This window comes from Protopterus annectens, chromosome 8.part0, assembly GCF_019279795.1.
Source record: "Protopterus annectens isolate FY-2018-M chromosome 8.part0, PAN1.0, whole genome shotgun sequence".
In the NCBI taxonomy this organism is placed as follows: domain Eukaryota; kingdom Metazoa; phylum Chordata; order Ceratodontiformes; family Protopteridae; genus Protopterus; species Protopterus annectens.
In genome coordinates this window covers 1560563095-1560579009 of record NC_056741.1, presented here as the reverse complement: position 1 = coordinate 1560579009, position 15915 = coordinate 1560563095, and the positions used below count along the sequence as shown (strand labels likewise).

The following is a 15915-nucleotide window of genomic DNA, read 5'->3' as shown; positions in this document are numbered from 1 at the left end:
CCTGGCCTGGGCTGTCCAATTAGGAACTTTTCTTAACTTTGTTTCAATCTCTTTGGCTGTTACTTCATCCCATTTCATATCCTGTATGTTTGAACTTCTTATTCTTTCTTTCACTTTTATCCATTTAGCATCTTTGTTATGTTCCACAGGATCTTCATAGATATTTCTCCAAAATGTATCTATTTCATCTTTTTTGGTGGTGCTTCATAGGTTCATAGGTTGGTACTAGGCTATCAGCCCTAGGGCCTATACAAGCCTAGCCATAACAATTCCCTGGATATTTCTTCCCAAAATATTTACTTCCCTGGACTCCTGTCTAGCCACAGACTGATGTGATCCCCGAGGTGAATTTCCTATCTCCCATCCAATTGTCAAGGTTCCTTTTGAAGAGGGCCAAGGAGGTGCTCTGCTTGACATGTATGGGCAGTCTATTCCAGAGTATGGGAGTCTCTGGGTCAGGAACCCATCTCTCCAGCATGTTTTGTCCATTGTGATGACAAGGTTTAGATCCCTGGAGTGTGTGGCTCTGAGGGATTGAGATTTCTTTAAGTGGAGTATGTCCAACAGCTCAGGGTTTGACATGGCCTTGTATGTTAAGCAGAGATCACCTCTGAGTAGACGATATGCCACAGAGTACAGCTGGAGTTTTTTTAGATGGTCAGCATAGGACATCTGCTTTAGGCCCGTGATTCTTTTAGTGAGGTATTTCTGTGGCCTTTCCAGCTGTTACAGATGTCTTGTGAGGTACATACCAAATGGGGCATTGTACTCTATAATGGGTCTAATGAGGGATGAGTACAGTGGGACAATGACCTCCTTTTTTTCTGGATGAAAAGCCCTTAGTGATGAGGTGTGTCACATAGAAGGATTTCCTGACTGTTGTGGCGATGTGGTTATTGAAGGTGAGACCACTGACCACCTGTGTCCCTAAGTTTCTCATCACACTTTTGGTGTTTAGTGTACTGCCACCTATGTGGTAATTCATGGGTACATGTTTTTCCCAAAGGGGATAACTACACATTTCTTGGCATTAAGCTTGAGCCCATGGCTCTGGCACCAAGCATCTGTTTCTGTAAGGCCCTTTTGTAGAGTATCCACATCATTTGGAGATTCAATAATGGCTCCCAGTTTGCAGTCATCTGTGAACTTTGTTAGCCAGAGTCCCTTAGTGTTGGCCTGTACTTCAGAGAAGTAGATGCCAAACAAGAGTGGTCCCAGGACTGAACCCTGAGGTATACCACTTGTCACCTGTCTGGAGCTGGATTTGGAGTTGGCTACTTTTACAGTCTGGGTTCTGTCAGTAAGCCAGTTGGCAACCCATCGAGAGACATAGGGATTTATGCCCAGCTTAGTAAGTTTATCTACGATTCCAGTTCCATTTGCCTTGCTTCCCAACTCTCTATAAACCTTTTTGGGTCATCAATAAATTGCTTATTTTGTACTTTTCATTTATATTTATCTACATGTCTTCTTGTTGATCTCTTCCCTCTCCTATACTCTTCTGTCAGTGACACTTGTCTTACTTGCTTTACAGTTTTCTCTGTTTGGTACTTCCATGGTGGCATTTGATTTCTCCCCTTTCTTTCTCTTACTACCCTGTGCTGCTGTTGTAAGACATTATCTGTCATTAATTTAGCAGCACAGTAATATATCCTGTTTACTTCTATTATAATGCATGAATCTCTGTGGGTAGTCCTAATTACTGTGTTCATTTGTGTTTTCAAAATTCTAACTTTTAGGGTTTTATTGACTTTCTGGTATGTATTTCTTTCATTGATCTTAATATGTTTGTCCATCTCTGTTAAATCAAGCAACTCTTCTCTTAGATAATTTTCTTCTAAACTGAGGGCTCATTCTTTGTTCTCCATTTCCTGTGGGCATTCTGTAGAAAGTTCCAGAGCATCTTCCTGTGCACATTCTCTTCATTTACATCTTGTGTCATTCATTGCTCTCTTATATGGGAACTCACTGGTGTATCACTCCACAGCATTGACTATATCGCACTTGCCCCAGTTTCCTGTTCCTTCCCTTGCTCTACACCTCCAACTGAATGTTTGTACTGGTTTCCTATGGAAGACTCCAAAGTGCCTTAATATGGCAACTGATCAGATGTTTCCTGCTCCAATGGTTTCTCCTTAATGTGGAGAGTCTGTGCTTTATTTTGCTGTGATGTTATCTGAGTTACAATTTCTACACTAAATCCTTTACTTTGCGGATAATCCACAACCTCAGTTTCTATTTCTGTAACTTCTCCATTACTGATCTTCTTTTCTACTTTCCTCTTTGTTTTCTTATTTTTTGTGTTGTAAAATTTTCCACATCCAGATGCCTTTGCCTATATTTCTCTTCAAATATCTTTGGTGCTGCTCTTTTTGTATTAATTACTTTTATTTTCTGCTTTGTATAGATACTTGGACCATATTAAATCTCTTTTTCTTTCCCACATCCATATTCCTTCTTCTGATGTCTCTTGCTCTTCCTGTTTCTCCTTAATTTGTGAACTCGTTCCATCATGCTGTGATATAACTTGTTAAACTTTCTACACTAAATCCTTTGCTTCCCAAGTATCCCATAACTTCGCCTTCTATTATTTTTAATTGTACTTAACTAATGTTCTGTTCTACATTCCCTCTTTGTGATCTTATTTTTTATTGTGAAATTTTCCATATCTGGATGCCTTTGCCTGTATTTCTCTTCAAATATTTTTGGGACTGCCTTCTTTGTGTTGATTAATTTGGCTTTCTCCTTTGCATAAATATTGCACCATATCAAATATCTCTTTCTTTTCCATGTCCATATTTCTTTTTTATACTTTTCCAAAGTCCCCAGATTTTGCCCTTTATATTTTCTCACTTCGTAAGTCACTTTTTTTTCTAAACGTCTCAAGGTTTCTTGGTCTGTATAGTGTTTTTCATAGATCTGTTGTATTAATGAACACAAATTTTTATTTGAAGCTTCTGACAGTTTTTATTGTGCAAGTATTTTTCTTTCCTCTAATTTTTCTCTTAATATTTTTGTATATCTTCTATGTGGAATTTCTGGGCTTTTTGCATAAAAGTAACAATTCAAACTTTCTTTCTTATCCACAGTAGTCCACTCTATCATCTTTATGGCTCTTTTTTGGCTTATCAATTTTTGTGATTTTTGTGTACTTCTACTTTGTTCTACAACAGGGGGAGGGGCATCCTCCCCCTGGGTCTGGCCTAGCTTTTCCATGTCATGAGGATTCTACACTGTCATTTTTTCCAGTCCTAGAACCATTGTGGCTACCAGGATTGAGCACTTTTTTATCCTGTGTCTTGTGCAACCAGCTATCTTTTTATTGTTTAACCTACTTCTGTCCATGATATATACCACGTGAAATACAGTCTAAAGCAATGTTGTCTTGGTGAGATTTTGTAAACAGGGTCCAACTCATGGAGGTACTCACCAGGACTTGAGGATGAATTCAATTCCAGCAATACTACTGTCCGTTGCTTGTTAACGTATCTCTCCATTAGGACCCCTAATCACCCATAATAATTCTTTCCATGGCCTTGCAGATGAGGCTAGTCAAGCTTATGGGCATACAATTCCCTGGGTCAGTTGATGATCTCCCTTTATGCAGAGGGATTACTGCTGCTGTCCTCCTTTCCACCGGAACATAGACAGTTCCCAGGCTGTGGTTAAACAGGGATCCAAGTGGGTCTGCTAGGTCATGTTTTAAGTTGTTTAAAAGGCAACCTGGGATGTTGTCTGGTTCCTCTGATGCTGTGTTTTTGGCCTTGGAGACCACCGTGATTTCCTGCTCTTTTGAGCTAATAGGCTGAGGAATGATGGCAGGTGTACTTTGGGGGATGACTGGATGGGTCAGGGGGTGAAGTTTGCTCCAAATCTGTCAGATGGCAGGTTGGGTATTACCTGTGGTTGAGTATGGTTAGTGCGATCCATAACCTGTTCAGAGCATAGCTGAGTATTCCCTTTTCGATTTCAGATGTAGTTAAAGAATGCCTTGTCATTATCCTTAGCTAGGGAGGCTATTTTTGCTTCATAATTAACTTTGGAGGACTTGACAAGCTCTCTAATGTGTTTGTTTAAGCTAGAGAGGGTCTTCTTCCTCTGCTGAGCCAGTTTCCTTTTGTTCTTAGACATTAGGTTCTTTCTCTTGTTGTCTAGCCTGTTTATACTAGGGGTCCACCAGAGTGTCTTGTTTTTTCAGCAAGATCTGATTTTAATCTGGTTAGGTACAGACGATTCTATAAACTGCTTACGTGGTTATACAGGGCATTGGTGTACACCTCTGCACAGGAGTCTGTGTTATCTATGTGTGAGGGGACTTTGAAACTTCTTATACCATCACTTAGTAGGATATACGTAGTTTGTCTTTGAAAAATTCTAAGCATTTTTGAGCTTGATGAGGTATCCGGTCTTATAATTACATTGAACAAGACTGATTAATGGTCTGATCTTACCAGTGAGGACCTCACATGGTTGGGGGGGTTTAGTGTTTTCCTGTGTTAGCGAGTACTGTGTTCGGGACATTTGAGCCTCTTGTGCTGACTAGCTGTTCCACAGCATTTGCATTGACAAAGTCGAACAATCTATAAGGCAGCATTTTTGTGGTTGTGTATGTTTCTCAGTCAATGGTAGGATTTTTAAAATAACCCATGAGTAAGGTGTTGGGCTGTATGGCAAGTGACTCCAGTAAGTCAAGGTATGCAATGTTCTTTTCCTGTTTTATGGTATGGGACCTATAGCTGCCTGTGATGTGGTAAAAGCCTTTGCCTATAGTTAGTTGGACATGGAGTAGCTTAAGAGAGTCATACTGTTTGACCAGTCTCTAGGTGTACTTATCCTTAATGAAGATGGATACACCTCCTTCTTTGGTTCTTTCATGCTCAGATTGTGGTCTGAACATATGGAAGGTATTGTAGCCCTGCATGGCTGAGGTGCTTTCCACACTTTTGAACCATGTCTCAGTGAGTGCACAGATGTCAGCATCTTCTAAAGTGAGGAGTGCTTCCAATGAGTGCAGTTTCTTGTTTAAACTCCTAGCATTAAGCAGCAGTACCCTGAATATATCTAGAGAGGATTTTGTTATGTTGGGTCTTTGGTTATTTTGACACCGCCTAAAAAAAGGCACAATAGGGGTGGCTAATGCCTTTGCCAGTATCTGAAAGTCTAGAGGAGACAGGTGAAGACCATCTCTGGCCAAGCAGCATGGCCTGTTGACCACGTCTTTCTAGGCTGACAGATATTGGATCCCCTTGGACTGACACCAGAAGCTAAGCCAATTGTTAACTCATTACATCCATGTGACGCCTCCAGGTGCATCTGCAGTTAACTACTACTGATGCCTCTAGGTGTTAAATATTGCTTGCTCATATTTGCATCAATAATTCTAAAATCATGCTATGTATAAGGTTTTAAAAGATTTCATCTTAAAGCTTACACAATGGCAAACTCAACTGCATTAATATTTGACCTGTAGTGCAGGTAAATAGATAGCAATAATTGTTTTTATGATATTAATATGTATAGATACAATTTCACATTTTTCCAAATATCTCTACAACGAAGTAACACAGACAGAACTCCTTAGCATCATATGAGAGCTCTCAGCTAGATGAATAAAATGCTGCTGACAGTATGTGGGTAACTTGAGTGGGTTGCTAAGACATTTTAAGTTGTTTACAAAATATTACACATGTAATAGTTACTGTGTTTACTGTGACATAAAATTCAATTTAAGACCTAGAACCTAAAGAATACTACCACTATAAAAATAGTTTGTGCTGAGAGTTTGCCATTTATACTTCTTTCATAACCCCTATGGTTCCATAGATATGAACATTTGTTCGAAATATGAGAACAGATTTTGATTCTGTCAAAAGGCTTAGGCTCCGTCCATTGGAAGTTACAGTGTAGACATCCTGAGCTCCAGTGGTGTGAATGACTTAAAGTCAATCATTATTTTGTTTGTATTGTGGCATCATCCTTGGAGAAGGTAGTATGCTGTTTAAGGCTAGACTTATACCTGCCTGTGACACATAATCTGAAAGCTCAGTCATGTCTATCTTCATATAGTCCAGTGAGGTTGTCTCAAGTCATTCACCTCTATGAAAGAGTCATACTGATACTTTTGGTTGAGTGACTTGAAGGATCCTGGCATCTGACAAGGCACCTAACTGTAGCCTGCTCCTTATCCAGCCTGGTGAGGGGGACATCTGTGTGTTTCTCATTGGAGTCATCTGCCACTACTACATTAGTTTTTATGGTGTTATGCCTTATAGAATTATTTGTTAAGACACTGGTGTGTGTGTTATTATGGGTTGTGGTATTTTTTTTGCATTTTTATATGTATAATGTTTTCTTTTGGGGGGGTCTCTACTCTTTTGGCAAGTTACTTATGAGTATTTCTACATATGTAGGTTTGTGTGTTGTGTCCTTATCTAGTGTGGGAAATGGGTGTGTGCTGAGAACCTGTTTGGCATTCAGTTTGTCAGTATGTCCTTCTGGTATACTTGTATGTGTGAAGATTAATTTTCTGTAGATACAAGTAAATTTTACATGGAGGTTTTATGTTTGAGACATGAAATATATTGGACTGTACAATTAGAAAACAAGATTCTTGATGTGTTTTAAAGCCATGAGTAACTAAGTTCTCAAACTGCACAGTGCAAGATACTTTGTGTGTCACTCAAATTTGACCCATCAAATGTTTTATTCAGATTACTGTTTCCCTGTCATTTCAGAGGGATGCAGTAAATTCACAGATTAATCTACAGGACAGGAATTTAAGAAGGCTTATCACCCCGGGATTCATGAAGCTTGCGCCAGGCGCAGGCGTAGCGTAGGCGGAATAACGCCAAATATGGCCGTCGAGCGATTCAGGTACGATCCAATACCACGTGCACTACTGGCGTACGCCAGAACTGCACAGCCCTCGGCATAGGTATGCTAATCACCCCATGTGCAGTGTCGCACCATGCAAATGAAGGCAGATAGTGATTCATGAAGTGGTGCAGGTGTAGCGTAAGCCCACGGAAATGTAAACCAAAAAACACGGTTTACATTTTCCCAAACAGAACATCGGAGCTTTGGAAGTGGACCAGACTCATGTATTACAAAGTTAACATATGGCAATGGCTAAATACACAGTCAATGGCATAAGAAAAGATGCACAATACCTAAAAAACAATATTTAATTATTAATATTTAATTAAGTATAATCGAATACGCTTCTGTCCGTCCGTCCTCTAGTATCATAACATAGTTAGGTAGGGTTGGGGTTTTGGTAGGGCAGGTGGCAAGTATGTATAAAGGTTGGTGTGTGGTAGTGTAACATCCCTTTGGTTGGGAGCTCCTGTGGTGTGTGGGCCCTATAAATTGTTTGCCTTACAAACACAAGGTGGGGATCATTGAACTCACAAGGAATAATGGCTTAGAGATGGCCCGCGGGTAGAACAGTTAAACCTAACTACCCCCCTATTTAATGTCATGTCCACAGTAACGTACAACTGCAGGGCATGTGTGCACAAACTGGAACATAAAGAAAATATATAAAAATGTCATAAAATCGCAATGTCATACAAATCAGGTTTACACCATAATACACAATGGTAGGCATGGAACACCACAACCAAGGTGCAAGGGTTGCTAAGGGCCTGCGACAGTGTTCGGCACGGTAACTATGAATTAGTAGTCAATGCCATGCAAATGCGGCAGATAATACTGAATCGCAAATGTCCCGCCGGATGAAGGTTGAACTATACAGCTCAGCGCTATAATACCGCGGAGTGGCTCAGAGGAGATACATGACATCAGCAGAGGGGTGTGCTACCGTAGCAGCAAGCACATTGGAGCAATGCAAACTGGCCTGGCCGTTGCTAAGCAAAGCTGCAGGACAGGGGTGGGGAGGAAGGTATAGAATCATTTAATTGAGAGCACACATGGTGCCCAAAAGCTCATGTGTACGGGGATGAAAACGTGCCCGAAGCCCAGTAAGCGGATGCACGCAGCGTGAACAATAGCACAAACAGGAAGGTCAGGGGAAGAAAAGAAGGAAATGCCGAAGAAGGGTAATTGGCGTACTAATGAGCAATCAACACCAATCAACTCATGGCGGCCCATCAACGGCAGCTGTCAAGTCTGCTCACAGAAACCTGCAAAACAGGATAGGGGAGGCATCAGAATGCAAAGAAAGGAGGAGAGGCATTGGATTGCAAAGATAGGAGATCTGTCATAGTAGAGCAAAGCAAACTGACAGTAGACCGGCAATAGCACACATTACGCAAGATACGCCAGGTCTAGGAAAGTACAAATGAAAGCAGGCTGCTGGATGCATGCTAGAAAATGGTAGGTGGAACGTGCAGAAATGTAAAGGGAAGGTCAAGAGGTAATCCACGGCAGCCAAATGTAATTCAGCACCAAAGGCACCACAATAGTAGTTCTGGTAGTAAAACACATAAGATACCCTGTAGCTACGATCGTACATACACACCCTATGACATCATCGGTGTTCACAGCACAATAGTATAAAGTATGAAAGCACCCTACACACACCTGTGAATTCCCAAACACTGCACCATAGGTGTAAACACACGGGAAACTTTTAAAATGTACATGTTGGGAGCTGCCATAGCTGTGATTCATCAGCATGTGTTAGAGACTGACGGTGTTGTGGAGGATGATGCCGACAACCATCGCAGGCCCCGGAGGAGGAGAAGAGTGTTCAGACCAAGGGTAACCTACCAGGGGCTACATGATCTGGAGATAGTAGAGCATTACAGGGTGGACAGGGACATCTTACAGCAAATAGTGGAGCTGTGCTGGCCAATCCTGAGAACCAGAAATAACAGAGGGGAACCCATTCCAGTGGACACGAAGGTATGTGTAAGCATGTGAATACTAGCCACAGGTATCTTTCAAAGGCCAACTGGAGATATAATGGGAATCTCACAGGCATCAGCATCCAGGGTACTACACCAGTTCCTGGATGCATACTTCTCCCGAACGCAGGAGGAGTTGGCCAGCAATATGCGTCACTTCCACCATGTGGCACACTACCCGGAGGTACTGGGTGCGATAGACTGCACGCACATACAAATCAAGTCACCACCCGGTGAGCATGGTAGGCGCTACATAAACCACAAGGGATTCCACTCCATCAACTGCCAGGTCGTGTGCAATGCCCAGGGCATTATCATGGATGTGTGTGCTGGCAACCCTGGAAGCTACCATGACTCCCATATCTGGCATGCCTCACAGCTGTATCAGGTATTTGTCAGGGGGGACATCCCACATGGCCACCTTGTGGGGGATGCTGGCTATGCACTGGAGCCGTGGATGATGACTCCCATCAGAAATGCACACACACCCATGCAAGAATGCCATAATGAGGCACACGCACAAACCATAATCATCATACAGCATGTGTTCGGGATGCTGAAATCACGGTTCTGGTGCTTGGACACATCTGTTGGAGCCTTGCAGTACTCTCCAGGCATGTGTGCCCACATTGTCATAGTATGTGCCATGCTACATAATATGATCCTGCGGAAACAGCTGCAGGAGGGACAAAATGGTGAAGGCCCTCATAGCCCACCGCAATTGCCAATGCCATCACAGGCACAGAGGGATTCAGACCATGAACACACTATGCCAGCCCCAGTAGGCAGACGGAGGCGTACCCAATATGCCTACGCCTTGGCAAAGAGGGAACGTATAGCACATACTCTGACAGTGTAGACCCCTACGGACTGACACACCTCTCTACCTGCACACACAGTAAAATGGATGACACACAAGCACGACCACCTGTAAATTGTAATGTATAGGTGGCCCACTGTGTGAATCCCACATAGGCAGCCCTCAAACATTGTACCCACAACAGCTATAGGAACAAGGAATGTCAACACCTGAACAGTACATGCGCCTATCACCATATGGTGGTGCTGTGTGTATAGGTTCCCAGGTACAACGGTAGGCTCACGGCCGACTGTCAGAGGCCATACACCAAATGGGGCAAACAGTGTCAACTGTCGCCACAACATTGAGTACCAACTGTCGCGTAGAGGAGCAGAGGCAATCGTGGGAGCACATGTGTGTAAGCACTGTTCTGCACACACTCAGCACAGAGTCCCTGCTGCATTAATGAGGGGCTGCACATAATACAATCATGGATGTTGTGTCAACGCATGTGGTGTACCCATGACAGGTATTCATCACCCCAGCATGCTCCACCCATGGTCATTTGAAGGTGTAGCACAGTATCGTGTGTGGCTCACAGAGATATACATACCCAATGCCGGAGCACATCCAGTAAACATCACATGGACATACCATTAACTGGACTCATCAATATGTAAACTAACTGAGTTACCCATGTGAGTGCAGTATGGAGTAACAGCCGTAGTATACTCCACTTACAAAATGACATAACACGTGTACAAATCCCAGATGGCCATATGTTAAATGCAGTGACCATCGTACATGTTCCCAGTCCCATGTCCTGCAAGGGATGTAACGTAATCCTGAAGGCACGAGTAATGCATGTTGGATGCAGGTCAGCAGATCATGTTTAGCACACGTTACTGGGAATATGCATTGCCCACTGCTGGTAAGCGACGTTTAAATATGACTACATGGATATGCGCGAAGCAGGGATAAGCTGCACCGGATATCGCGCAGATCACGGTCAATGTTGTCCAGAACAGGTGAAACCAGCATTATTCACCCCTGTACTAATAGCACCTGCTCTGTAGGGTAAAACGACCACTGCAAGATGTAGAACATGCAATCATGTATAGAATCACCTAACACTATTGCTAGGCAAGATGTACCTATGGTAGGGTTGCCACCTCTTCAAATGACCAATGTGGGACATACGTCAGATGTCTGCAGGCCGACACATACACCCGGCCAGTATGAAATGCAGAACTTCACTGTTTTGCCTAGATAAAAGCTCATTCTTGTAATGTTTACTTACTTATTCTGTTTCTAGAACATATAGGTGGTTCAGATACAGAATAACTGTTTTATGCAACTATTACATAAACTATAGGAAATAAGTATGTTCTAAAATCCCAGGACATTTGCCATGTTCACAAATATTTTGCAGGACACAACTGCCCAAAGAGGGATTGTCCCTCACAGAGTGGGACAGCTGGTAACCCTAACCTACAGCAGGTGTGTAATGTGACAGGTACAGACACAAACGTCGAGTCCAGGAAACAGTATACACCAACAAGTACACAATGAAAGGTGTAGCTTGCCTGTCACTTTCCCGTCAGATATATATATATATATATATATATATATATATATATATATACAGATATATATATATATATATATACAGATATATACATATATATAATACAGATAGAAAGGGCGATAGAGTGATATATGTTGATATATACGGAGTCAGCGATATCTGCAAATATATATAGATAGGTCAGCAACATTCATAACACCTCGGAAGTACAAATGAATAGGATACCGCCAACTATGGAATGTGTAACATGCTGACATATGAAGGGACATTTAGTTACCGCTGCCGGTGTTGTGGTCCACATAGGTACTGTGTTCAACTGTGTTTGTGAGCACCGTAGTCTGTGTATGTGTGTGTTGAGGGTGCCGTGTGTGTCTCTGTGTGACTGTAATGTGTGTATGTGTCCGCATCATGTGTCTGTTAGTGTCAACTCGGAGGTAGATCATTATGGTAGGTGTGGGTATAGCTAGCCGTAGGCATATGGTTACCACCTGTCCCACATTAGGAGGGACAGCCCCTCCCTGGGCAGGTGTGTCCTGACATAAAACATTACATAGGGCAAATGTCCGGGATTGTAGGACATTAATATGTCCCATATATAATGTAATAGTTGCATTAAATAGTTATGCCTGTATGTAAAAAATGTAAATGTTACATGCAATATGATAAGTAGCCAAAGTCCCACAATAGGTATGTATTGAGGATAAAAGTATGTGCTAACCTGTGTACTGACCATGGCTATGTGTTGGCCTGTAAACACCGCTGTGCGTCCCGCAAAATGTCCAACAATGGCCATATGAAAAGGTGGCAACCCATGGCAAAGAGGTTCTGTTACCAACACAACCGCAATAACTGCAAATATCTGGGACAGAAATAAACAGGATAGCTGTCAGTTAGATATATCCCTTTACATATCACTGCAATTCCGGAGGTATGGAAGTATCAACCTCACCTGCATACTATATTGAAACCAATTAACAACGGCCCAATGTACAATCCTGTAACATAAGTCTACTAACTGATAGCTCTTTAATTAGGGATAGAGCCCACACACATATATATGGAATATGTAGAAATGCAAGCCCCACAAACCTGTATATGCTACGTATACCCACCGACATCCCCCACACTAGAAACTATAGCAATACAGACTGCAATAACAGCACAAACATCCAGTTAGTCAATTACATCTGCAGAACCATCAACATACCTTGTGAGAGATACAATCAAAGGCGCCATGCAAAATTGCAGCCGTTATATAATGGAACAAATGGCGATGTTACAGGTTTTGTTTGCAATAGTCCGTTATCAGACGTTGGGATGACAGGAACACCCACATGTTGAACCACATACTCAAGCTGTCACACACAATCCATGGGGGACATGAATCCAAAGTATAATTGTCTCTATGCATAGCAGTTGCAATTACACATAACAAAACACAATACAGGCTGTCTCCCCGAAGGTAGGGCAAATGGGCAACGCCCGAGTGGAGAATTAAATTATACCCCACTGTTGGCGTGTAACTGGTGAATGGAGTAGCTGCACAGCTGATATGCAAGTAATTAGTCACTCAGGAACACCAATTGGCGGGAGGAAACCACATGTTACAGGTATCGACGTATATAAGGATGACTTGCTAGACATTCAAACCATATGCTCATACAAACTACCTGTTTAAGCAGTGTGAGAGAGATAGAGACGAAAGTCCATAACGATAACAAGGTATGTAGAACACTCGGTATGTAAGTTTATGTATAGCATGTTTTTATTAATTATTTACTGTATGTATTGCCTGGTTTGCATTAATTAAAAGTGTCCGCAATGCATAAAGTGGGAAAAGGTATTTACGTACTGATGTCTTGCTGGGCATACTAACGCATGTAGAAACTGTGCGTCCAGCAGTGGGCCACAAGGTACACATCACAGACACCACAAGGGATGCTACATGAGGGCTTTAAATAGAACATTTCCATACAACCCGCCGTCAGTGGTAGGGTATGTCCAACAAGTACGTGCCATAGCAGGGGATAGTATATGTTGATATATTGTCACAGTAGGCATGTGTATGGGCATATAATGACAATGACATGTCTAAGGTGGTCCTGCTGTGCAAGTATGCTTTGCATTATGGGATACTATGTGAAATATGTGTAATGTATAGTATTGTAGGTAGATATGTCAGATATTCTACACAGCATAACAGGCATATCATGCATACCAAAGGTATCGTCTATTGGCATGTACAATAACAGGATACATATGGCTTGTAGCACAGGACATTGCAATAGCATGATAGCTAATCTAAATGGAAGGGCTACCAAGTAACCATGCACACAGGACATGTAATAGCTTCACAGGTTCATAGTGGGGTACTATGCAGTCTGGCAAGTCTATGTGTAAGCACAACTACAGTGTTCACACCAGTGGCACCTCTCTAGGGTAGTGTCCTGTGAACAGCAGAGCCATGTGTTACCTGCACATCTGCACAGTACAGCCACTGCAGTGATCCCTGGCGTACATGTGTCTCCCAACCACCAAGGGAGGTATCACATGAACAGTGCTACTGAGTGTCCCTGCGTGATGTACATAGGACTCATTTTCCAAAGGAAGGTGAGTGACCGGTTTGGAAATGTAACCCTCAAGCACATCCCACTCATTGTTGCGTGTGTGCACATATCCATGAGCATGTTGCTCACAGTGGCTTTTGCTTATGTCGTATATGTGGAGTATATCCATTAATATTGTTGTGGACATGGGCCCTGTCCGTTCAGCAGAGGTCACCTCTGAGTATGTAGTATGCAAATGTGTACAGACGTGGTGTCCGTAGTTCAGCCGCATACTTTAACTGTCGGAGCTCAATAAACGTCATGGCGTGTCAATGGTGTGGTATGTAAAGCTGTAGCTGTTGTGTAAGGTACACCCTAAATGGGGTGGTGTACCCTTGAATGTATGTAGACGTCTTGAGTTCAGAGGTACAATGGGTGCCTATGTACCAGCTACACACCCAGTACACATAAGTGTGGCCACGTAGAAGGATATCCATGCCACAGTGGCAATACGGTAACCACAGGAGTGGGTGCGACATATGTGTGTACTACAAACATGTATAATGTGACATGTATGTAGGGGACTACTACCTATGTGATAGTCAGTGGGTGAATGGTGTAATGCAAAGGTGATGTTCATGCACCTTGTATCATTCAGCTTGAGGCCATGATATTCATATCAGGTATCTGTCACAGTGACACCCGTATGGATGGAGTCAGTATCAGCTGGTGGATCAATCATGGCGCTTTGTATGCAGGGGTTTGTAAAGCTAGGCAGGGAAAGTCCCTATGTGCTAGCCTGTACCTCAGGGAAGCATATACTGAACATGAGGGGCCCAATGACTGAGGACTGTGGTATGGCAAATGTAACTGAAATGCAGTAGGTACTATGGTATGCTACCCTCATTGTGTGTGTCCTGTCCATGAGCCACGTTGCATAATATCCTGAGACATAGGTTATGATGTGCAGGTGGATGTGTATGTTGTCAATACCAGAATGGAGAACAGTGCTGAAAGGCAATGAGAGGACAATGTAGGATGTGTGGATTCCCGTACCATCATCAACTACCCTGGTAACTGTATGAAAGGAGTCCACTAGGTGTAGGGGCCATGCTCTGGCCCTAACAAGTCCAACCCGGGTGGCATCAAAGGACCGGAGCCCAACAATGTCTCTGTGAATGACGTCCTTGATGATGTGCCCCATAGCCATGCAGAACAGTCCAGTCAGGTGTGTAGGACTATAGTCCCACTTGTGCATTGTGGTGCCACCTGTGTGGAGTGTGATAAATGTTGCTGTGTGCCATTCAGAGGCCACAATGTCTGATACAAGGCTATTACTGAATATGGTGGCCTAGTGGGGAGACATGTCATTCAGAGGTTTGTGGACATCACAGCCTGGGACTTTAGAAGGTGACATGGGGCCAGTGTCCCAGGACATATAGAGTGCAGGTTAGTACTGTGTAGGTGTGACCGCAGGGACACCGCAATGTCCCTGCATGGATTGTGGCCATGTAGTGAGTGAGAGGGTGTAATGTTAGCAGTGAATCCATCCGCCAGCATGTTGCCAACATCACCTGGGTCTGTAATGTTCCTGAGTGACTGTTGTATGTGAGAGCAGATGTGGGTGTTGCCAACGACTACTGACATACCACCATAATGCCTTGTGGTACTCCCCGGAAAGTGTCGCAGTATGTGATGAGGGATCCCATGGCCCTACCGAGGCTGACCAGTGAGCTACCCCACCCATGGGATTGTACACCACTGTGCAACAGCCTCCACCTGTTGTTGTACATTATGTCCATGGAACTTGACCACCAGAGTGGCGTCTGTTATCTGGTGTGTACCATCATGGCTCTGTGTGGAATAGCATGATCCATGCAGTCGTGTATGTGCTAATGAAGTGCACTGGGGTATGTTTCAGCATTTGTAAGTGAATTGTCCATCTGCACGGGTGTCATGACGTTAACAACCGCTGTCATAAGACGTCTGTAGTAGGTGTTGTAGTACTCATGTACTGTGTATGCCGTGAAGGGTGTGGTGCCGGGATGTGGCTAACAAGGTTGATTAGCATATGTTTGGAATCCATCAATGAAGGGATAACCCCAGGTGTGG

General features: G+C 43.0%; 1 protein-coding gene across 1 annotated transcript in view; it reads right to left on the bottom strand.

Moving 5' to 3' along the window:
- The window catches only part of LOC122809546 (neurogenic locus notch homolog protein 1-like), a 2715638-nt gene that overhangs the window by 1124823 nt on the left and 1574900 nt on the right, over positions 1 to 15915 (bottom strand). The gene's annotated exons all lie outside the window — the stretch shown is intronic.